This window comes from Anabrus simplex, chromosome 4, assembly GCF_040414725.1.
Source record: "Anabrus simplex isolate iqAnaSimp1 chromosome 4, ASM4041472v1, whole genome shotgun sequence".
In the NCBI taxonomy this organism is placed as follows: domain Eukaryota; kingdom Metazoa; phylum Arthropoda; class Insecta; order Orthoptera; family Tettigoniidae; genus Anabrus; species Anabrus simplex.
Genome location: NC_090268.1, coordinates 134890149 through 134915131, shown reverse-complemented (window position 1 = coordinate 134915131; position 24983 = coordinate 134890149). Strand labels below are relative to the sequence as shown.

Below are 24983 nucleotides of genomic sequence, written 5' to 3'. Positions count from 1 at the left end.
ACCGCTTTTCCCATAACTGTGGGGTCACGCACGTGGATTTGGTTCTGTTTTGCGGCCGGATGCCCTTCCTGACACCAACCCTGTATGGAGGGATGCAATCTCTATCGCGTGCTTCTGTGGTGGTTGGTAGTGTGGTATGTTGTCTGAATATGAAGAGGAGAGTTTTGGGACGGACATAAATCTCCAGTCCCTGAGCCAGAAGAATTTATCGAAGGCGATTAAAATCCCCGACTAGGCCGGGAATCGAACCAAAGATCCTCTGAACTGAAGGCTAGTAAGCTGACCATTCAGCCAACGGATCGGACTTCGTATTTAACTATTCAACTTTCTAAATTTATAATCAATTTTGATAGAGTTACTGGTAAAGAGCTCCTCAAATACTAAATTCAAAGCGTACACTGTCCTGTGAGCTTCTCAGAACCAATTGTGTGATTGACCACGCGGAGAAGCAAGAAATTGAGCAATGTTTACATTCCTCAGTGGTATTTGACCTGAACTCCAGCTATATGACAAAGTACACAGTACAATCTCCCAATATATCCTAGTAGCGTATCACACAAGTGGCCATACACGAGCTGTTATGTTGTAATTCAATTGCAACTTCTCTTGGCAGAAGTCACAAGTAGCTACATCAAGGTTCAATAGCTTCGGTCACTTGCGTAGTCGAGTCTTGAGTATGGTCTTCACTCCAACAATGTTCGGGAAATACCTTCAACCATTTCGTGAGTACATCAATAACAATGATAACGATAATGGTGTATGAACTCCGGAGAGGTTTGGTGTTGTTCTTCTTCTTTCGAGATGATGTCGCATAGGCAAATTGTGCGTCTATTAGGATGAGGCTCTACCTATGATGTAGGCCTATTGAAGTCCTCTCCGGAATAAGGATGTAACCATTTTCTTTTAAAAGTGATATTTCAGTGGTAATAGGGTACCATCACGCCTATATAATATGGTGTCGTCTTATGACTTACATTTTAACTTCAAGCTGATTTACAGTCGGCAGAACTTTATACTCCATGGTGTAAGGATGGAACATGAGTGAAGATGGTGGACAGTGACTGTGCTGGTTCATCATCAGGAGTAGTAGATCATTTTAATAAAGGCCATATATTTTGAAATATTTTCTTGACATTATTATTATTGTTACTTCATTATTACACTAATATTATTTTCTATAATTTGTGTTCCAGGTGGATGTACAGTATTTCTCTTCTGTTATTATACACATGTAAGACATACTGTACTTGTAGATTATTTTCAACTGTATCACTTCCTATTCATACATTACATATTGAACCGTAAGTTATTCTAATATTTTGTTTTTAATAGATGAAATAATTTGTACACTTGAATATGTAATTTTTTCATGTAGTGTATACTATGAAATAACCAAAAAATAGCTTTCCTCTTTCCTTAAAATTACTGATTTTTTTGGTTGTATCCTTATTCCGCGAAGGTTTTTAATTCTAATGTTGAAAGGAATCGAATCCGGGGCCCTTTGAAGCAAAGGCCAGCGTGCTAACGATTTACTCATGAGTACGGATAGTACATCAGGTGCCGGATTTAGAATGTTAAAGTAGTAGTATTTCTTGTGATATTTTGTTTCCATAGATTTGCTTGTACGTTTGTTGTTGTTGTTGTTGTTGTTGGGTAAATATGTTGTAACTTTACTTTATTATTACATTGCTGAGTGTGACCATTGCCACCGGGATATTTTCCGTTTGCAATGTATTTGTTAACAATAATAATAATAATAATAATAATAATAATAATAATAATAATAATAATAAAATACAAGAACATGTATGATGTAATGAATTATCATACATCTAATTCATTTTTAGGATGTGGAAATTACTTCAGACCTTCAGTGAATGACGAAATCTGCCTTTCTATTTGGTGAATATTTAGGTGATTTTATCCACTCCTGTATGGTTTCCACGAACCTACTACGCTGGCGTAGCAGGGGGAGAGGTGATACTCCCACGTGGCGCGTCCCAGGTGGCGGATAGGGGGGTCCTAACCGGCTTGCCGGCGGACTTGAGGGAAATAAAATACCTCTCGCGGACTAAACACACACCCCCTGTGGGTGGGGGAGGCTGACGAATAATACACCCACGGTATCCCCTGCCTGTCGTGCGAGGCGACTAAAAGGGGCGACCAAGGGATGAATGAATTAGAACCATGCAACTACTTTTGATTCGTACCATCATGCGGGGAACACCATGGGTTGCATGTACTTGCGAGTAGTATCACTAATATGGTACGAAATATGTTTGTGATTCGTTGCAGTAAAAAGCCTGGCCTGGTGGATTCCAGTACCCGTGCGTTGTACCCATGTGGGCAACACCGCGGGTCTGGGCGTAGCCTGTGAGTTGTACCACTATATGAGCGACACCGTGGGTCTGCGTTGCCTGTGATTAGTACTCACTATGTGCGGAACACCACGGGGCCCTTGGGACCGGCACCCGTGACTAGTACCCTAGGTGCGGAAACTCATCGGTTTGCGTTGGCTGTAAGTGACGCCATTGTGTGCGAAACACCATAGGTCTGCGTTACCTGTACGAAGTACAATACTTGTGAGTAGTACCATCTTTTGTGGAACACCGTGAGTCTTCGCTACTTCTGATTAATACCCCAACATGACACATACCATGGTTCTATTTTACTCTCGACATGTACCATTCTGTGGGGCCTTAGACGTGGATTTTGCACCCCCTTTAGACACCAAGCATCATTGTGCTTTATAAGTGGTACCTTGGTCGGTAATACTGTTATTTTCGTTCTCTGTTGAATCCGATCCACTGGTTTTTGTTTTTGTTTGTTTTGTGTTTTGTTGGGTTCCTGTCCATCCATTCATTCTTCATGACATTTTTAATTTTTATTTTGGTCAGTGGATGCCTTTGTAATTTTTGTTCTTTCATTTCGTACCATTAGGGGCCGATGACCTTCGCTGTTAGGCCCCTTAAAACAACAAGCATCATCATCATCATCACCTGTATGGTTTAAGCCATAACCGTACATTTTGTATTCTTTTATTCTTTTATTTTCGGAAGCTTGTTCAATGTTTAATCAGAAAAGTTGATTATCCATTGCCCAGTTCTATTTTTACTTAAGCAAGTAGCTTATTATTTATTTGAATACAATTGGTAATCTATTGTACAGGATTATCCAATTATCTGATGACCAAGCGGGCCAGGGAATTGCATCGATCGATAGACCTTCAGAGCACTAGAGTGACAATCTAATTAACTCCAGTAATACCAGAAAATTATGTACGTACGTACCCAAATCAAGCCAGGAGATGCTAGAACTGTCTTCCTCTGTCTTGCACACAACTCTGGCATTTGATTATTAAATTTTCAATATGCATCATATTTATTTTTGACAAATTAAATTGGTCTCTTGACGGATGTTATCAATGTTTCAGTTCCTCTACATGGTGTGGATTTATCTTGTAAATTCTTTTTTCGTGTTCATCAGGGATATTATTCCCTGGAGAGTAATACGGGAAATGGTCTGGGCTATGTATAGTTGATATTTTGCACATACATTTCACAATCATTTTTGTCCTAAAATTACTTTGGGCCTATCATTTTTCCATCATACTGGTATTTTCTGATCACGAAGGCATTTCTCACGAGGTAGATTTGGTTTACCGGCACCTCACTGTTGATATTCTTGCATAATAACATATCCATATGATGAACCAAGCCTTATCAAAAAATGAAATGATATACGGATCAAGATGATGTCCTGTAGGCTCTATACGTCGTCCCCTTCACTTCTTATCGTAAAGCCTTCCGCTGCGCCGAATGTATTGATTAATTTATGAATCACGTTACGACTTGGAATTCGAACAACCAGGAATTTATCATAAAATAATCCCCTGATAGCGGGAAGACTTAGGAGAAAGGAGACGAGCTGCTAGACTAAGTGGCATGTTCCGAGCTGTCAGCGGAGAAATGGCGTGGAATGACATTAGTAGAGGATTAAGTTTGAGTGGCGTCTTTAAAAGTAGGAAAGATCACAATATGAATATATGGCTTTAATTAAAGAGGAAAAATTGGGGCAAATATTAATTTATAGTAAGGGGAGTTAGGGATGGGAATGACTTACCAAGGGAGATGTTCAATAAATTTTCAATTTCTTTGAAATCATTTAAGAAAAGGCTAGGAAAACAACAGATAGGGAATGTGCCACCTGACCGACTGCCCTAAATGCAGATCTGTATTGATTGATTGATTGATTGATTGATTGATTGATTGATTGATTGATACCGACCGACGTACGAATGACAAAAGAATATTTCATTGTGGAATGTAATAACTGGGCCTATTTATTCCTTACTCTAGAATTAGTCATATGTGGCTTCTTTCGCTGTTCAGTCAACGTTCATTGAGTAACAGGAGACTAATAATAATAATGCTATTTGCTTTACGTCCCACTAACTACACTTTTACGGTTTTCGGAGACGCCGAGGTGCCGGAATTTAGTCTCGCAGGAGTTCTTTTACGTACCAGTAAATCTACAGACACGAGGCTGGCGTATTTGAGCACCCTCAAATACCACCGGTCTGAGCCAGGATCGAACCTGCCACGTTGGGGTCAGAAGGCCAGCGCCTCAACCGTCTGAGCCACTCAGCCCTGCAACACGAGACTTAAGGCCAGTGTAAAGGCCACCACTATGCTACGCAACCCAATGAAAAAAAGTCGCTCCAATAAAGTTACAAGGAATGGTATACACAGACTGTTATGCTAAGCTTCGCTAACCTTAGCAATGCCAAGCTAAATTTTACAGATGGCAAAGGAGGTGATTTTCATAGCTGTAGCTGGCTTCCCGCATACGCACGATCACCTTTCTGCTCGACAAATAGCAAACAGTCGTTTCATGTGTGTGGCTTTCGAGAATTACCTCAATACAGCAGCTATCATATTGCTTAATTCTTTCTGTGTTTGTTACTTAATATTTAACTTCTTTCGACGTATTTCTAAAGGTTGATTTTCTCTTTTCATCCTGCCGCCGCGCTGCTATGGCAACGTGCCTTCCCCGCTTTTCCAGCCAATTGGGCTGGCCTTCCTCCCCTCCCTCCCGTCCGTCGCTCGCTTGTCGAGCTACGGACAGAGGTGAGGGACTTGACTTGCCTGATAGCAAGCAGCGGCTGATGTTCTCGGTGCCTTGAGTTATGGCGGCTAGTCCGTTTGGGTTTCGAACCCTGTCTTGTCCATGGTGTGGAGGTAAGCTCTTCTACTAGATAAAACTGATGTACTAGCGCGGGGTAGAACGAAGGGAGGATCTCACTATTGGGATTCCGAAATATTCAGTCCTACGACGTGAGTGTAATCTAGTGCCTTTTAATGTTATTGTATATGGGCAGGCACCTTGAAAATTAGCTGCCACCTCCATCGTCATTGGTTAAGGATAATAGAGTCTCTACTATTGTATGTACTGAGTGCTTTTGAACGGAGGGCAGTTTGAATTTTGTTTTTAATGTTCTGGCTCAATGCCCAGTATTAATGTACTTAGTTCACAGCCTGAGGCTGTATTGAGATTTAAACAATATTGTACGTGCTAACAAGTTTAAAGGAAAACCCACTAAGGGGATTTGTATTGAAAATAAATGTGGTTATTCGCTAAAAGGAATGTTAGTTTGAAACAGGCCCAGGCCCGTGCGCTTTTTCCTTCATTCCTTCCCCTGTGGGGATGTTTGTAAACCTACGCAGGGGTACAGAGTGGTAGCCCGGAGCGTGGTTGAATGGGCCTGGTTTCAATTCGAGTATTATTCCGTTTAGTTGTGAGTGTACTCTTCGAATTCTTTCGACCTGTGGGTCCAACAGTGTTCGAGCATTATGGCGGCTCGAGATGTCTCTTATCCGGGGCCTTGCGAAAGGAAGAGTTATTGTATGAACTGCTCATTAGGAATTTGGAGTCAAAAGGAACTGTGAAAAGCGATGAGAATTTATTAAGGTCGAACCTTGATAAACCTATTACTGTGCCTGTTTATACTGATAGCGAGGTCGGTGGGGCGACGTCCTTGATCCGGGCGAACTTAACAGAGATCATCTCAGTCATGGATTTTTTGGAAACTGATATTGCTTCGGTTCATCAGTTAAAGAGGGTTCAAGGTCGTCTGAGCCACTGTAAGATCGAAGATTTGCTCTCCTTAGAACTTAAAGATGACCTTAAGGGTCAGGTTGAGGTATTGCAATCGGAAACCTCCACTTTATTAGAGAAGGTTGATTCATGGTTGATGAGGTTGTCAGCTAAATCTAAGACCACTTGCCTTTCCGTTACTGCGGCTGAAGGTGAGTCGAATAAGGCAGTTGACGGAGTTGAGTTAAATGGGTAGTCGGCCCCTTTGTCTATGCCTCCATTAAGAGATCGTGACGGCCTTTCAGGCAAGGATCAGCAGTGTACTTCGGTGCTCTATAACGCAGGGTTTTCTAGTCTTCCTCACCCCTTGAGTCTGGTGTTAAAAAAGGCTTCTTGTTATTCGGTCAGTTCGGCGAGTGATGTTGTGGCGTTTCTTCGATTTTTGGTCGAATTCGAGGACCATGCCTTGGTCTTCGGAATGTCGAACGTACAGGTCCTCCAAATTATTTACCCCTATGCCACCGGTGTGTTAGCTGATAAAATCGTTCATGCCATAGCGGCCCAAACTTCCTTGCACGAGTTCCATGCGAACTTGTTGACCTATTTTATCCCTGCACGTGCGCTTAATTCCTTAATTCAGAAACATTATTTTAGAGTGCAGCGTTTAGAGGAGAGCTTGTCTGATTTTATTTCGGATATTAAATTTTATGCTCGGGTGTTCGCACTTGGTTACTCTGAAGAGCAAATGGTGTCTACGATCGTAGAGGGCATCTCCCCTAATTATAGGTCTTATGTGTGTTTTGCTACTCGCCCTCGTACATTTAGCGAACTCGAGGCTGTAGTGGTATCTGCCGAGGGAGTTCGGCACGCTGACTCTCTCCGCGAGTCAAATGTACCTTTGTCAGACCATCGTACTCAGCCGCCCTCGTCTTGGAAACCTGCTCTTGTTAGGAAGTGTTACGCCTGTGGGGCAGTAGATCATTTGCTTAATCGATGTCCTTCTCGTACTTACACCAATTCTTCGCCTAGTGCCGGTGGTAGAGAGATTAATAACACGGGGTTGTCGGGAGTCGTCTGCTTTCGATGTGGATTAGGGGGACATATGGCGAGGCGGTGTCCTAATCGTTCCGCAGAGCTCTGACTAGGCCGGGAGTCGGTTTCCATTCCAGCCGACCCTTCTTCCCTTGTTGTTGAGAGACGTGATTCCCATCTTCCTTTTCAGTCTGGGGTTGATTGCCCACCGGACTGCTTGAAAATATAGGGTGATGTTAAGGGTTTCGCTCCCTTTATTTCGATCGAGTTAAATAATGAACCTGCTCAAGCACTCTTGGACTCGGGAAGTGTCCTTTCCCTTGTGAGTGAATCTTGGGTTATTTCACTCAAGGCCATTTCTAAAATTGCTAATATTAAGCCTGTAACCTTTTCGTGTATTTCGGCTAACCTGTCTAAACTTGAAGTAATTGGTTTAATCAAATGTAAGATTCGCATCTCCAATTTTACGTGGAAGTATAGCTTTTATGTGGCCAAGGATTTATGGTCCTGTGGTTCTTGGGGCTAATTTTTTTGCGTATGCTGGATTCGTGTTAGACATGCAAAATAGCCATTGCTGGTTTAATTTTGCTGAACGGGAAAAACTAAGTTTGTCTTTGCGTAATTCTGCTTTAGCTTCATGTGTCGCGCCCCCTCAAAACGAAATGGTCTCCGACCTTAGCCATTTGCCGGAGGATAAGGCGCAGTGCATTAGGGAGATATGTAGCGCGTTTCCTGATGTTTTTACAGAAAAATTGGGAGTTACTAACATACTTGAGTATAAAATCGAAGTTACTGATTCCGTCCTTGTGAGGATTCCCCCTTATCGCCTTTCGCCTCCCAAAATGCAGGCGTTGAAGCAAATTATTAACAAAATGCTGGATGAAGGGATCATACGTCCTACTTCGTCATACTCCTCTCCCATTTTTCTTGTTCCCAAACCGCAAGGTGACTTTCGCCCGCTTCTTGACTACAGGATGTTAAATAAGAAGATCGTATTGCAATCGGTTCCTCTCCCAGATCTGCACTCGTGTTTTTCGTGGTTCAAACTGGCCAAGTATTTTACTGTCTTGGATTTGAACCAAGCTTACTATCAAATTCCCTTGGCCGAAGAATCTCGTCACTTAACTGCATTCGCGACTGACTGGAATTTATACGAATTTTGCCGGTTGCTTTTTGACATTTCTACGGGGGCTGCCGTGTTGACTAGGCTCCTTGATCACTTGTTTTCGGACATCAAATTCAGCTATTTGTACCATTATTTGATGTAGTCGTGTACTCCGAAACCTTTGAAGATCATCTTCAGCATCTCAAGGAAGTCTTGACACGGTTGCGTCAAGCCGGGTTGACGGTTAAGCTCTCTAAGGTCTCTTTTGCTAGGCCTCAGATGTCCTTTCTTGGTCATATCGTTTCCCCTAGCGGGGTTTCGGTTGACCAATCTCGCACCCAGGCTATTCACCAGTTCCGGCCCCCGACGGATGTTAAAGGTGTCGCTCGGTTTGTGGGGATGATAAATTTCTTTCGCAAGTTCATCCCAAACTTCGCTAATCGTGCTGCCCCGCTTAACTCGCTTCGTCGTAAGAGGGTTAAGTTTGAATGGGGGTCTTCGCAGCAGGCAGATTTTGAGGACTTGAAAATGGCTATAGCTAATGCCCCGGTGCTGGCTATGCCAGATTTTAGTAAGACCTTTGTAGTTCAAACCGACGCCTCCTCGTCCGCTGTCGCGGCGGTTTTGTCACAGGATTCGGAATTGGGTAGGCGCCCCATCGCGTACGCCTCTAGGACGCTATCCCCGCTCGAGTCGAAGTATTCGGTTTATGAGCTTGAAGGTTTAGCGGTTTTGTTCGCCCTAGAGAAATTTAGGATGTATTTGGAGCATGTTAAGTTTCTGCTCGAAACCGATAATCAGGCGCTTAGCTGGGTCCTTGATAAGCCTAGAAGGACCGGACGCTTAGCCAGATGGGCTATTCGCATTTCCGCTTTCCAGTTCGATGTCCACCATATCCGAGGGACGGAAAATGTCGTCGCCGATTCCTTAAGTAGAATGTTCTCTGACCACTACGTCGGTTCATCTGATTCAACAGGGTCGGAACCTGTGCTCTCGTTACCTCTTTCCGGTGGTATCCTATTGGATACTCCCTTGCTGTTCCACCAGATTGCTAAAATTCAAGGTGAGGATCCGGTGTTGGGCCCTATTATTCAGGATCTTAAAACCGGGCAGAATATTGCTCCCTACGTCCTGAGAAACAATGTTCTGTGCCGCCCTTCCCGGGCCGATAAGAAAATGAAAGTAGTTATCCCCTCGGTCTTGGTTCCGGTGATTTTTAAATATTATCACGAAACTCCTTTAGGTGGTCATCTAGGAGTGTTCAAGACTAGGGAGAAGATTCGGGAGAACTTCATCTGGAAAGGCCTAGATGGGGAAGTTCGCGAGATGGTTAAGGCCTGTAAGGTATGTGGCCTTAGCAAGCCTATTGTGAACTCGAGAATGGGTCTCTTGTCGTCCCACCAAGCTACTCACCCCATGGAGCGGATGTATATTGATTACGTGGGACCCCTCCCCCGGTCAAAGGGCGATGGGAATAGGTTTATTTTGGTTTGTGTGGACGGGTTTACCCGTTTTTCTTGGTTGTTTCCCACCAGACTTGCTACCGCTGAAACTACTATTAGATGCCTTAAGTCCATCTTCTCATCCTTTGGGCCGTGTCAATTTTTGGTGTCCGACAATGCTAGGGCATTTACTTCCAATTTGTTTAGAATATTTTGTTTCAATCTTTCGATTTCCCATGTCACGACTTCCCCATATTACCCTCAGCCTTCGTATGCTGAAAGGGTCAATCGCAACCTTCGTTCGGCCCTCATTGCCTTCCACCATCAGGATGTGTCGAGATGGGATACCTCCCTTCCTTGGCTCGCCTTCACCTTCAACTCAGCTGTCCATGAAGCTCACAAATTTTCTCCAATTTCCCTGATGTTTTCTTTCGTGCCAAATTCTCCTATTTCCAACTTATGGAATATTAATGAGTTGCTTCCCGAGAAGATTGATCCTCCTAACATTAGGGAAATTTGGAAGAAAGCGAAACATAACCTTAAGGTGTCGTACTAGCAGAAGCGTGCCCGCTACGATGAAGGTCGCCGACCTACCGAATTGGTTGTCGGTGACAAGGTGTTCATTAAAAACTTTGTGCCATCTGGGAAATTAGGTCTACGTTTCAGAGGCCCCTGTACTATACTCGATTTCCTCACCCCCGTCACCTTGCTGGTCAGTGACACGGAGACCGAGAGAGTTTTGAGAGTGCACCTGTCCCATGTTAAGCCCGCTTGAGAGTTGGCCTTCGCGCTTTTCATGTTTCCTTTGTTTATTACTTTTGTTTTTCTTCCACCCCGGTGGGTTTTCCTATTCTTAATGGGTAATTTAATTATCTTGGCAATTTTGCCTTCTTAATTGTTTTTATCTGAGCATGTTTGTAAATCCTCCTTGAGTTCCACCCGCGTCTTTTTCCTGACCTCCACACCGTTGGTTGTGCCGCCGCGCGCCTCGACTGACGTTCCGCCTCATCACCTGACTATCTACTTGCTTCGACGTGCTGCTGGCTTTCTGCTTTGTGTTTGCAGTGTCGGGAAGATCGTCGCCTGTGTCCCCAAGCTTCGAGGGAGGGCCCGCCGCTGGAGCTGGTTCCTGGGCATCCTACTTCTCCTGAGGCCGTATGTCAGCGGCAAAATCTTGCAAACTGCAGCGTGTGTCACCTCGTCCTAAGTTACGGGGTTGGAACTTTTTCAACCATCACCATTGTTGGGTGATGTGCTGGGCCGCCTACTCCTAGGCCTTACCATCTTGCGGACCTGTTGCCAATGCTGGCCAGTCTGGTCCAATTGTGAGTTTTGGGACTCATCAGCTCTGTCATTTGTCATCGTGTCATCCCGGGAAGACATAACTCTTCATATTTCATCTCTCATCTCTACAAGCAAGAACTCGTCGAATATAACTGATGAAAAATGTATATCAAGATGTATATTTGTGTAAAACTTGTGTATGTTTCTTCAAAAGGAAAGAAAAAAAGAAAAAAGATGCCCCTTCTTGTGAAGGGATTCCCAAACTACCCCCCCCCCCCTGGTAAGGGTCTTGGGAGGGGAGATCTGTGCCGTATGTTTTAGGCAATTCTCCTGCCCCCTTTGGGCTTTGTTGGCTGCCTGGTTGCGCCTTTAAGATTGACGTTTGTTTTTTCCATTTATTATTATTATTATTACTATTAATAGCTATGTTCGGCCTTTTATGGGTTAATATTTAACTTTTTTCGACGTATTTCTAAAGGTTGATTTTCTCTTTTCATCCTGCCGCCGCGCTGCTATGGCAACGTGCCTTCCCCGCTTTTCCAGCCAATTGGGCTGGCCTTCCTCCCCTCCCTCCCGTCCGCCGCTCGCTTGTCGAGCTACGGACAGAGGTGGAGGACTTGACTTGCCTGATAGCCAGCAGCGGCAGATGTACTCGGTGCCTTGAGTTACGGCGGCTGGTCCGTGTGGGTTTCGAACCCTGTCTTGTCCATGGTGTGGAGGTAAGCTCTTCTACTAGATAAAACTGATGTACTAACGCGGGGTAGAACGAAGGGAGGATCTCACTATTGGGATTCCGAAATATTCAGTCCTACGACGTGAGTGTAATCCAGTGCCTTTTAATGTTATTGTATATGGACAGGCACCTTGAAAATTAGCTGCCACCTCCATCGTCATTGGTTAAGGATAATAGTCTCTACTATTGTATGTACGGAGTGCTTTTGAACGGAGGGCAGTTTGAATTTTGTTTTTAATGTTCTGGCTCAATGCCCAGTATTAATGTACTTAGTTCACAGCCTGAGGCTGTATTGAGATTTAAACAATATTGTACGTGCTAACAAGTTTAAAGGAAAACCCACTAAGGGGATTTGTATTGAAAATAAATGTGGTTATTCGCTAAAAGGAATGTTAGTTTGAAACAGGCCCAGGCCCGTGCGCTTTTTCCTTCATTCCTTCCCCTGTGGGGATGTTCGTAAACCTACGCAGGGGTACACCTAATTTAGACAAAAGCAATGTTTATTTATTCATGGTTTCCATGCAATGCTGGAATCAAACTATGGGATTCACCATGAATTATTCTCTTTCCAATCTCACGTATGCAGAATCTTCTCCTCTATCTGTTTCTGCCTCTTTCTTCATCTTCCACGACAGAGGCCTTCAATTAATTCGCCATCTATAAGCCGCTGCTTAGCGTAGTTTAGCTCAGCTTTTTAGTCGTAACATAGCACAGCACAACTTGGCATTAGTTAACAAAGTGCAGTTTAGCGTAGCTTAGATTTTTGTGTGTGGTGGTCTTAATAGATTTGTAATCCTCTCCCCGTCCATGTGAATCCACTTGCCACATGAGCTATACCGGCAAGCTCGTTCGTCACTGAGACTAAAGTAGGCTTAACAATAAGAACGACCGAGCTCGACAGATTCAGTCGCGTAAGTGCGGTCTGTATCCAGTATTCTTGAGATAGTGGGTTCGAACCCCACTGTCGGCATCCCTGAACATGGTTTTCCGTGGTTTTCCTCTACACCTGGCAAATGCTAGGGCTATACCTTAATTAAGGCCACGGCCAATTCTTTCCCATTCCTAGCCCTTTCCCGTCCCGCGCTTTTCAGGTTCTGGCTGGCGCACGTCCTGTTTTCGCTAAGTGCGCGCAATGAGACTCCCGTCTCGCCAGCCAGCAGTGAGTCACTCGTGCCCCCTATAGTGCAAAATGTGCAAATTATGACACTAATTATACAGAATGGCGCGGAAAAAGGAATATTATGTTCACAGGGTGTCACGGCATGCTATTGACTGTGTCGTGAACAGGCACAGTATGTATGTACGTAAGTTCATTTGCCACGAACCTGCTACGCTGGCGTAGCCGGGGGAGAGGTGATACTCCCACGTGGCGCGTCCCAGGTGGCGGATAGTGGTGTTCTAACTGGCTTGCCGGCGGACTTGAGGGAAATAAAATACTTCTCGCGACCAAACACACTACCCCCTACGGGTGGGGACGCACATGTAGAATACACACGCGGTATCCCCTGCCTGTCGTAGGAGGCGACTACAAGGGGCCCAAGGGGCTCTCAACTTAGGAGTGTGGATTGCCAACCACGGGGCCCTTAAGTGAGTCTTGGCATTGCTTCCACTTACTTGTGCCAGGCTCCTCACTTTCGTCTATTCTGTCCGACCTCCCTTGGTCAAATCTTGTTTTTTTCCGACCCCGACGGTATTAGAGCATTCGAGGCCTATGGAGTCTTTCATTTTCACGCCGTTCGTGGCCCTTGCCTTTTTTGTCCATTACTTCATTTTTCGAAGTGACGGAACCCTTATTTTTCTTCATTTTTCTCTCTAATTACCCCCCACTGTGGGTGGGGGACGCAGAAGGAAAATACAACCACGGTCGTGAGAGGTGACTAAAAAGGGCGACCAAGGGATGATTGAACCAGTACCATGAAACTACTTGTGGTAATTACCATCATGCGGGGAACACCATGGGTCGCCTTTACTTGCGAGTAGTACCACATTGTTACGAACTCAATAGTTTTGAGATTCGTAGCAGTACAGGGGGGGGGGGGGCTCGCTGAGGGTTTCTAGTACCTGTGATTAGTACCACTAAACGCGGAAAACCACGGGTTTTACGTTGCCTGTGATTAGTACCATTATATGAGACACATCACGGGTCTGGGCGTTGACTCTGGTTACTAATACAATATGAGCGATACAGTGGGTCTTCCTTGCCTATGTTTAGTACCCACTATGTGAGGAACACCACGGGAAATACCGGCGCCCGTGATTAGTACACCTAGGTGGGGAACACTATGGGTTTGCGGTGCCTATGAGTGGCGACATTTTGTGAGTAACACCAGAGATCTGCGTTACCTGTACGATGTACAATACTTGTGAGTAGTACCATAATGTTTGGAACACCTTGAATTTACGCTACATTTGATTAGTACCGCAACTTGTGAAATACTATGGTTCTGCTTTGCTAGCGACAAGTGCCATTAGGAGAGACTGTTGACAGGGATATTGAAGCCCTTTATACAAGCATCACCGATAAAGGATTGTGCTTTGGAAGCAGCCCCTTGGTCGGTAATATTCTTTCTGGGATGGTGCGGCATTGCGGGTCAGATCCACTGATAGTTTTCATATTCATTCTTCATCATCACTTTTTCTGTTCTGGTCAGTGGATAAATTTTGTACTTTTAAATTACATTTCGTCTCATTTCGTACCATTAGGGGCCGATGACCTCGAAGTTAGGCCCCTTTAAACCACAAGCATCATCAAGTTCATTTCCAGAAGAATATTGTGCACCCTGAAACAACTGGCACATTAAAGTATACTCGTGTTCTCGTCCTGAGGTGGTGCAGCTCTTTTCAGGCACACCCTCAATAGAGGTGAGCTGCATGTACCATTTGAATCCTCATACGAGCCCTCCTGCCATTCTTAAATATCTGGCAGTACCGGAAATCGAACCCGGGCCCCTAAGGACGGCAGCTAATAGCACTAACCGTTACGCTACGGAGGCGGACACTGGCGCAATGATGTGAATAACTTGGGCCACGAACCTACTACGATGCAGAATACACCCGCGGTATCCTCTGCCTGTCGTAAGAGGCGACAAAAAGGGGCGACCTTGGCGCGGACATGGATTGCGGTTTGGTATAATGTGATGAACCTCCTGTGGATGGGAGAAGCTGAATACATCCATAGGCAATCCCTGCCTGTCGTAGAAGGCGACTTAAAGGGTTATGTGGCCATGGTCCCCACTTCATTTTTTATTATTTTTCCGAGTGTCAGATGTAGACCATTCGTAATTTTGATGTGCGTGCTGCTCGGCGATGGAGCTCCTATGTGTGCGACTACGCTAAGCCCGTGCCAGCAACCACACAGGACGCGGCGGGTGGGAGTGTCATGTACCCGGGCAGTAGTATCCGCCTGACAACGCAGGTCCCCGCACAGCCGAATGCCAGAAGGACATATTATTATTAATTATTTTGATTTATTTTTCTTATTTTTAGTGCTCTGTACACGCTATGGGGTACATGCTATTGCGGGTGACTGGAGGAAGGGAGTCTTAGTGCTCATTGCCTCAGTCATCCCGTATTAGGCATCATCCAACCCATTTCGTACCGAACATAGTGGTACAACTCGCAATTACAGGCAACCCATGGTGTTCCCGGCGTGATGGTACGAATCAAAACTAGTTTCATTGTTCTAATTGTTCATCACTTGGTCGCCCCTTTTAGTCGCCTCTCACGACAGGCAGGGGATACCGTGGGTGTATTATTCGTCAGCCTGCCCCACCCACAGGGGGTGTGCGTAGCAGGGGGAGAGGTGATACTCCCACGTGGTCCGTCCCAGGTGGCGGATAGGGGGGTCCTAACCGGGTTGCCGGCGGACTTGAGGGAAATAAAATACCTCTCGCGGACCAAACGCACACCCCCTGTGGGTGGGGGAGGCTGACGAATATACACCCACGGTATCCCCTGCCTGTCGTGAGAGGCGACTAAAAGGGGCGACCAAGTGATGAACAATTAGAACAATGAAACTACTTTTGATTCGTACCATCACGCCGGGAACACCATGGGTTGCCTGTACTTGCGAGTTGTACCACTATATTCGGCACGAAATGGGTTTGTGTTTAGTAGTAGTCATGAGCGTGGCCTGGGGGTTTCCAGTACCCGTGCGTCGTACCCATGTGAGCACCACCGCGGGTCTGGGGGTACTGTGTGTTGTACCACTATATGAGCGACACCGTGGGTCTGCGTTGCCTTTGATTAGTATCCACTATGTGAGGAACACCACGGGGCCCGTGGGACCGGCATCCGTGTTTAGTACACCTAGGTGAGGAAACTCATTGGTTTGCGTTGGCTATGAGTGGCGCCATTGTGTGAGAAACACCATAGGTCTGCGTTACCTGTACGAAGTACAATACTTGTGAGTTGTACCGTCTTGTGTGGAACACCGTGAGTTTCGCTACTTTTGATTAGTACCCCAACTTGCCAATACCATGGTTCTACTTTACTCGCGACATGTACCATTCTGTGGGGCCTTAGACATGGATTTTGCACCCCTTTCGACATCAAGCATCGTCGTGCTTTATGAGTGGTCCCTTGGTCAGTAATCAATTATGTATGATCTTTGAGTCTGATCCACTGTATTCTTTTTTTCGGTTCATGTCCATCCATTCATTCTTCATGACGACATTTTTTTTTGTTGGTCAGTGGATGAATTTGACTTTTTTGTTCTTTCATTTCGTGCCATTAGGGGCCGATGACCTCGATGTTAGGCCCCTTTAAACAACAATCATCATCATCATCATCATCGTCCAACATCGGACCACGGACAGTACCTGCTACGACCAGGTGGGTATTGCCTTGGCTGCTTGGTTCGGCTACAGAGACCCCTGGTCGGAGTGGGTGGCATTCGGGGCGGATGATTTCGGGTATGGCGTCGAAACAACTTCCGCCAGCAACCTCGGGTAGTTCGCTACCCAAGACTTTAACTTTGGATTCTCTAAGGGGGGCAACCCCTTGGGAACAGGCGCAGCGATTAAGTTTGGGATCCAGCTTCCCTATGTTCCTGGTTGCTACCAGAACCGATGGGCAGGACTTCAAGCTGGTTAAATCCATCCTATTCAGTAGGTACATCGAAGGTGCATATGGTGAACTTGCGGACCTGAAGAAAATGCGCAATGGTGGTTTGCTACTGAAGACGAGCACTGCGCTCCAGGCCGATCAATTGCCTAAGTGCGACCATTTTGGCGACATCCCCGTCAAAGTGGAATAGCACAAATCATTGAATCTTGTTCGTGGAGTTATTTTCCACCGTGATCTCGTCCTAAACACTGACAATGAATTGATGGAAGACATGAAGCACCGTGGCGTGACCCACGTCCGGCGTATCACACGCAAAGTCAACGGTGAAGACGTTGCCACGGGTGCGTTCATAGTCTTCTTCGAATTGTCAGTGTTGCCCGTGAAAGTCAAGGTAACAACCTATCGTTGCGATGTGAGGCCGTACATCCCGCCTCCTATGCGATGCTATCAATGCCAGAGATTCGGACACATGGTATCTCGTTGTTCGATTCAGTCAGTGTGTGGTACATGTGGGAAAGTAGCTCACGGCGCGGAGGAGTGCACACCTCCGTTCAAGTGCACTAACTGCTCTGGTCTTCATTCTCCTCGGGATCGGAATTGTCCGACCTATCTGAGCGAGAAGAAGATCCAGGAGATCAAGACCCTGGATGGTCTTCCCTACCAGGAAGCGCGCCGTAAGTTTAATTCTCTGAATGCACCAGCCAACACACTTGACTTCAGCTTGATAGCACAGTCCCTGCCAGGTTCCTCATTTCAACTGGAACACCTGCCCAGAAGATCGCTGCGCCCAAGCCAAAGAGAACAAGCTCGAAGGTGGGTCCGTCCCGGCCTTCGACTACCAATATACAACGTCTCCTTCCCTCACGAGGTCGGCGAGAGCCGAGCCCAAGCCGGCGGAGGCGGCATCGTCGCCAGGGCTGGGAAACCACCTCCCAGCCCGTCTAAACAAGAATCGACGGTGGGGAAGAGGAACACCCTTACCAGGCGTTCCTCCACTTCTCCTACGAATGGGTCCTCACGCCCTCCACCTGGAGAGCCTGATTCTGCGCCACCGGCTGTTCCATCTGGAAGAACTGCGCGCTCCCCTCGTAGGAGGAAACTCCACCCCCGAACTCAGTCGAAGTAACTGAAGGCCTGCATCACCTCGTCCAGTGACGAGGCGCTGCATATGGAGCATGGATCTCCATCTTCGGATGGGTATGTCAGTGTAGGTTAGGTTAGGTAGCATTACGCTGCTCGTATCCTAAACCTTAGAAGTCCACACTTATAATACGGCACTGTTACAATGGAATTGTAATGGTTATGATAGGCACCTAGCTGAGCTGCACCAGCTCATTAGCCAGTATTCGGCGAGTATAGTCTGTATTCAAGAAACAAATTTCCGACCAGATCATCATTCGGTATTGAGAAATTTTCGACTATACTCGACAGAACGACATTATGCTCACCAGGCTTCCGGTGGCGTTGGCATTTTTGTCCGTTCTGATACCTACAGCGAGGAGGTTCCAATAAGAACCCCGCTGGAGGCCGTAGCTGTACGCGTTCCGCTGCCTGTCATAACAACAGTGTGTAATGTTTATCTTCCACCCGGCCACTTTCTCAACATCAAAGATGTCACTGATCTTATAGATCAGCTTCCACCTCCCTTCCTCTTGTTGGGCGACTTTAACGCCCATCACACCATTTGGGGCTCTGAGACGCCTTGCCCCCGGGGAAGGGAGCTGGAAACATTAGTAATGGAACTGGACTTATGTATTTTGAGCACAGGGGAACCAACACACTTCAGTGTACGTTACGGCACATATTCTCACATAGACCTAAGTCTATGCAGCCGAACGTTCGTTCCGCTGTTTCGGTGGAACGCACACGACAATCTTTGTGACAGTGACCAAATTCTCATAATTTTTACTTTGCTCAACCAAAAATTCGTTGAGGCTCCTCCTCGATGGATTCTTAAACATGCCGATTGGCCAATGTACAAATCACTACCTATCTTTAACGAGGATATCTGGTGGACCGTTAAAGAAGAACTAACTTACATCACCCACGTTATTCTTGCTGCTGCTGAGGAGTCCATTCCGTACTTTTCGGGTAATCCTCGCCGTAAACTCGTTCCTTGGTGGAACGAAGAAATAGCAGCAGCTATCAGAGAACGCCGTCGCGCTCACAAACGTTACCGTATACAGCCTACTGCGGCCAACTTGGTAACCTTTGAGAAACTCCGCGCTAAGGCGCGAGTTCCTATTCGTCAAAGTAAGAAGGCTTCATGGGAGAGATATGTGTCGTCTATGACGTCACATACTCAATCATCTCAAGTGTGGACAAAGCTTCGACGAATTTCGGGTATCCCAGGATCATCTCCTGTACCGAGAATCTCCATTGCAGGCAGTGTCGCCACCGACCCTCTCGCGATAGCGAACCATGTAGCTCGTCATTTCGCGGATGTATCTGGCTCCGGGAATTATCATCCTGACTTTCTCGCTCTGAAGCGGGAGGCAGAACGTCGTCACCTTAGTTTTGCCACTCAAGCTTCAGAGGACTATAACGTGGCCTTTACGGAGTGGGAACTCCGCAGCGCCTTAGCGCTTTGCAAGGACACGTCTCCTGGACCAGACAACATCCATAACCAGATATTGAAACACCTTAGTGATGATAGTTTACTATATCTCCTTCGTGTTCAACCGAATCTGGACAGAGGGTGATTTTTCGTCTCAGTGGCGAGAGGGCATAATAATTCCTGTCCACAAGACTGCCAAAGATCCTAAATATGCAGGATGTTACAGACCGATCTGTCTTACAAACTGTCTAAGTAAGCTTTTTGAGAGGCCACGAACCTGCTACGCAGGCGTAGCAGGGGGAGAGGTGATACTCCCACGTGGCGCGTCCCAGGTGGCGGATAGGGGGGTCCTCACCGGCTTGCCGGCGGACTTGAGGGAAATAAAATACCTCTCGCGGACCAAACACACTATCCCCTGCGGGTGGGGGACGCACATGTAGAATACACCCGCGGTATCCCCTGCCTGTCGTAACAGGCGACTAAAAGGGGCGACCAAGGGCTGACTGAATTGGAACCATGAAACTAATTTTGACTCGTACCATCACGCGGGGAACACCATAGGTTGCCTGTACTTGCGAGTAGTACCACTAAATTCGGTACGAAATAGGTTTGTGATTAGTTGCAGTAAAAGCCTGGCCTGGTGAATTCCAGTGCCCGTGCGTCGTACCCATGTGTGCAACACCGCGGGTCTGGGCGTAGCCTGTGAGTTGTACCACTATATGAGCAGCACCGTGGGTCTGCGTTGCCTGTGATTAGTACCCACTATGTGAGGAACACCACGGGAATACCGGCGCCCGTGTTTAGTACACCTAGGTGGGGAACCTTCTCGGTTTGCGTTGACTCTGAGTTGGGCCATTGTGTGAGACACACCATAGGTCTGCGTTACTTGTACGTATTGCAATACTTGTGAGTAGTACCATCTTTTCTGGAACACCGTGAGTCTTCGCTACTTCTGATTAATACCCCAACATGACACATACCATGGTTCTTACTCGCGACATGTACCATTCTGTGGGGCCTTAGACATGGATTTTGCACCCCCTTTAGACACCAAGCATCTTTGTGCTTTATAAGTGGTTCCTTGGTCGGTAATAATGTTATTTTCGTTCTCTATTGAATCCGACCCACTGGTTTTTGTTTTTGTTTGTTTGTTTTGTGTTTTCTTGGGTTCCTGTCCATCCATTCATTCTTCATGACATTTTTTTTATTTTTATTTTGGTCAGTGGATGCCTTTGTAATTTTTGTTCTTTCATTTTGTACCATTAGGGGCCGATGACCTTCGATGTTAGGCCCCTTAAAACAACAAGCATCATCATCATCATCATCATCATCTTTTTGAGAGGATGGTCAATCGCCGCCTTGTATGGTTTCTGGGGAAACAAGGACTTTTGTCCGAGTACCAATGTGGTTTTCGAGCCACTCGCTCGACTACTGACCATCTGGTGCGTGTGGAGAGTTCTATCCAGGATGCGTTTCTCCGTAAACAGTACTTGGTAGCTGTTTTCTTTGACTAAGAGAAGGCTTACGACACCACATGGCGATATGGTATCCTTTCAGTCCTGCATCAATGGAGATTTCGAGGTAACTTGCCGGCATTTATTGCGAATTTCTGTCCCTCCGTCTATTCCGTGTCCGAGTAGGGAGGATATATACGCAATACCACGTACAAGAAAATGGAGTTCCACAGGGATCGGTCCTTCGTGTCACTCTGTTCGCGATTGCCATAAATGGTGTTGTTGCTGCTGCTGGTCCAGCAGTAACACCGTCCCTATATGTGGACGATTTTGCTCTGCACTATAGCTCGTGCAGTATGGCAGTCGCAGAGCGACAATTACAGCAAGCTATCCGGAGGGTGGAGCAGTGGACCTTAGAACATGGCTTTCGGTTTTCTGTCTCAAAGACTTCTGTTGTCCACTTTTGTCGTCAACGTACTTTTCACCCGCATCCCGAGCTTTATTTAGACAGTGTCGTTCTTCCAGTTGTTGATACTTACCGATTTCTTGGGCTCCTTTTTGACAGTAAATTATCGTGGGAGCCACACGTGCGGCAGTTGAAAGTGCAATGCACTAAGAAGCTTAATCTCATGAAGTTTCTTAGCAGCACTTCTTGGGGGGCTGACCGCGCGGTGCTCCTACGATTCTATAGGGCACATATTTTATCTCGCCTAGACTACGGCAGTGCAGCATATGGTTCAGCAAGACCAAGCGTTCTTGCGAAGCTAAACAGCATTCACCACAGCGGGGTTAGGTTAGCGACGGGAGCCTTTCGTACAAGCCCCATAGCTAGCCTGCTCGCTGAGTCTGGTGTACCGCCTTTACGCCTGAGGCGCCAGCAACTGCTTCTTACTTATGCTGCTAATTTGCGACAGATGCTACTTCATCCAAGCTATTCTAGCGTTTTCAACAATGGCAACCGTTTGCTGTACGCCGCTCGTTCCCGAGCAACGCGGCCGGTTGGAATACGTTTAGATAGCAGTTACAGATTGTTTGACGTACCTTCGGTTCCTTGCCTTGTCAGACAACCAAGTGGGGTACCTCCGTGGGTAGTACGGCGACCTGAAATAATTCTGGACCTACACACTGGCCCGAAGGATAACACGGACCCTTCGATTTATCGGAGGCTCTTCTTGTCCGTCGTTGGCCGCTATACAGCCTCAGTCGTCGTCTACACGGATGGTTCAAGGACGGTCACGAAGGTGGGCTCTGCGTTCGTTGTCGACAACGATAGATTTCTTTTCGCTCTTCCGGAAACCTATAGTGTGTACACAGCAGAGCTCTATGCTATCTGTAGAGCTTTGCGGTACGCACTGTTCAATGAACGCCGTCACTTTCTTGTGTGTACTGACTCCTTGAGTTCACTCCAGTCTATTGATACCACGAACCTGCTACGCAGGCGTAGCAGGGGGAGAGGTGATACTCCCACGTGGCGCGTCCCAGGTGGCGGATAGGGGGGTCCTAACCGGCTTGCCGGCGGACTTGAGGGAAATAAAATACCTCTTGCGGACCAAACACACACCCCCTGTGGGTGGGGGAGGCTGACGAATAATACACCCACGGTATCCCCTGCCTGTCGTGCGAGGCGACTAAAAGGGGCGACCAAGGGATGAATGAATTAGAACCATGAAACGACTCTTGATTCGTACCGTCATGCGGGGAACACCATAGGTTGCATGTACTTGCGAGTAGTATCACCAACATGGTACGAAGTATGTTTGTGATTCGTTGCAGTAAAAAGCCTCACCTGGTGGATTCCAGTACCCGTGCGTTGTACCCATGTGGGCAACACCGCGGGTCTGGGCGTAGCCTGTGAGTTGTGCCACTATATGAGCGACATCGTGGGTCTGCGTTGCCTGTGATTAGTACTCACTATGTGCGGAACACCACGGGGCCCTTGGGACCGGCACCCGTGACTAGTACCCTAGGTGAGGAAACTCATCGGTTTGCGTTGGCTGTGGTTGGCGCCATTGTGTGCGAAACACCATAGGTCTGCGTTACCTGTACGAAGTACAATACTTGTGAGTAGTACCATCTTTTGTGGAACACCGTGAGTCCTCGCTACTTCTGATTAATACCCCAACGTGACACATACCATGGTTCTATTTTACTCGCGACATGTACCATTCTGTGGGGCCTTAGACGTGGATTTTGCACCCCCTTTAGACACCAAGCATCATTGTGCTTTATGAGTGGTTCCTTGGTCGGTAATAATGTTATTTTCGTTCTCTGTTGAATCCGATCCACTGGTTTTTGTTTTTGTTTGTTTGTTTTGTGTTTTGTTGGGTTCATGTCCATCCATTCATTCTTCATGACATTTTTTATTTTTATTTTGGTCAATGGATGCGTTTGTAATTTTTGTTCTTTCATTTCGTACCATTAGGGGCCGATGACCTTCGATGTTAGGCCCCTTAAAACAACAAGCATCATCATCATCATCAGTCTATTGATACCTGTTTCCCTCGGCACCCTCTGGTGCAGCGGATCCAGGACCTGCTGGCCGGGTGTTCGGATGCTGGCACCAAAATTACGTTTTTGTGGCTCCCAAGCCACATGGGCATCGAGGGAAACGAGTTAGCGGATCGGGCTGCCAAGGAGGCAGTTACACTGCCCCCGTTGCCTTTCAAGGTTCCAGCAAGTGATATTCGCTCTCAGCTAAGACATCTGGTCATGTCTCATTGGGAGATGGAGTGGCAGGCCATTCCACTTCCCAATAAGCTGAGAGCGATAGAAGGAACAACGAAGGTATGGAGGACTGCCCTTCGGGCTTCGCGAAGGGAAGCCGTGGTATTATGTCGTCTTCGGATCGGCCACGGTATCATAACTCACTCGCATCTTTTGAAAGGAGAACTCCCTCCGGTGTGTACCTGCGGCGACCATCTTACCGTGGTACACATCCTTACGGAGTGTATGGACCTGGTCGATCTTCGCCGTAGTCTTAACCTTCCGGGTACCATCTCCCTTACCTTGCGAGATGACGAGCAGTCAGCAGACCTCGTCAACTGCTTTATGAGGGATAGTGGTCTGTTTTACCGTGTCTAGTGATGTCCTTTGTCTTCGTGTATTTGTTTCCATTGCGCTTTTAACCTTTTGACTTCATTTTTGTTTGTGTTGCGTATTTTAATGTGTTATTTTAACGTCTAATGTAAATGAAGTATCTATATATGCACCACCAGGCAATGCCTTGTTCCTTTTCTCCCTGTATTTTCTCTTATTTTATTAGAAATAAGGCATTGCGAATTAGATCCACTGGTGTTTTAATCTCATACTCATTTTTTCATCACCATATTTTTTTAAACTCTTGTCAGTGGATACATTTAAAAAAATTTAAATATCATGTATCATGTCGTCCATCACGTTCCATTAGGGGCCGATGACCTTCGATGTTAGGCCCCTTAACACAACAAGTATGAATAAATTGGGGCCCTGGCTCAGGGCATAGTGAACAACACTGTTTTGCGGGAAAGTACACCCTGTAAAGTATAAGGTATCTTACTGCCGCTTTCAGGGGCGGACACCTATCAATATTGTTGAACATCGAGGCATGGAGATGTCTGAAGCACTCCTCAAAATGATCGTGCAATATGTAAGGTGGAATTACTGATATAACTACTCTACCTGTAAAATTCCCTTCTCAACGTTTCCCAGGGCTCAGTAACTTAGTTTTAATTTCATTTCTACTTCAGCCAATATTTAAAAACTTCATTTCGTTATGATTTCGCTCATGATTTCGCTCATTTTCATACATTTCTTACCATAACATTTTTTATCACAGGAGTATTTGAGTACTCTTGAGGCAGGAAAGGAAAAATTTATCTCTCATACTGATCGGTAAAGAATTCGTATAACACACACGCTTAACCTATTCAAAATACATAAGGTTGTTACTTCTTTCTTTCTTTCTTTCTTAATCCGTTTACCCTCCAGCGTTGGTTTATCTCTCGGACTCAGTGAGGGATTCCACCTCAACTTCCTCAAGGACAGTGTCCTGAAGCGTGAAACTTTGGGTCTGGGATACAACTGGGGAGGAAGACCAATACCCCGCCCAAGCGGCCTCATCTGCTATGCTGAACAAGAGCCTCGAGGGAGGATGGGAATGTTGAAATGGATAGACTAGGAACAGGGAAGGAAGCGGTCCTGGCCGTAAGTTAGGTACCACACCGGCATTTGGCTG

The 24983-nt window shown here is 46.3% G+C and overlaps 1 protein-coding gene across 1 annotated transcript in view; it reads left to right on the top strand.

The window, feature by feature from the left end:
* The first annotated feature begins 709 nt into the window (after positions 1–709).
* Positions 710–24983, top strand: part of LOC136872503 (probable G-protein coupled receptor CG31760) — a 991355-nt gene continuing 967081 nt past the window's right edge. Inside the window, exon 1 of the mRNA XM_067146311.2 lies at positions 710–722. The gene's annotated coding sequence lies outside the window, so the exon portion shown is untranslated. The remainder of the gene's footprint in view (positions 723–24983) is intronic.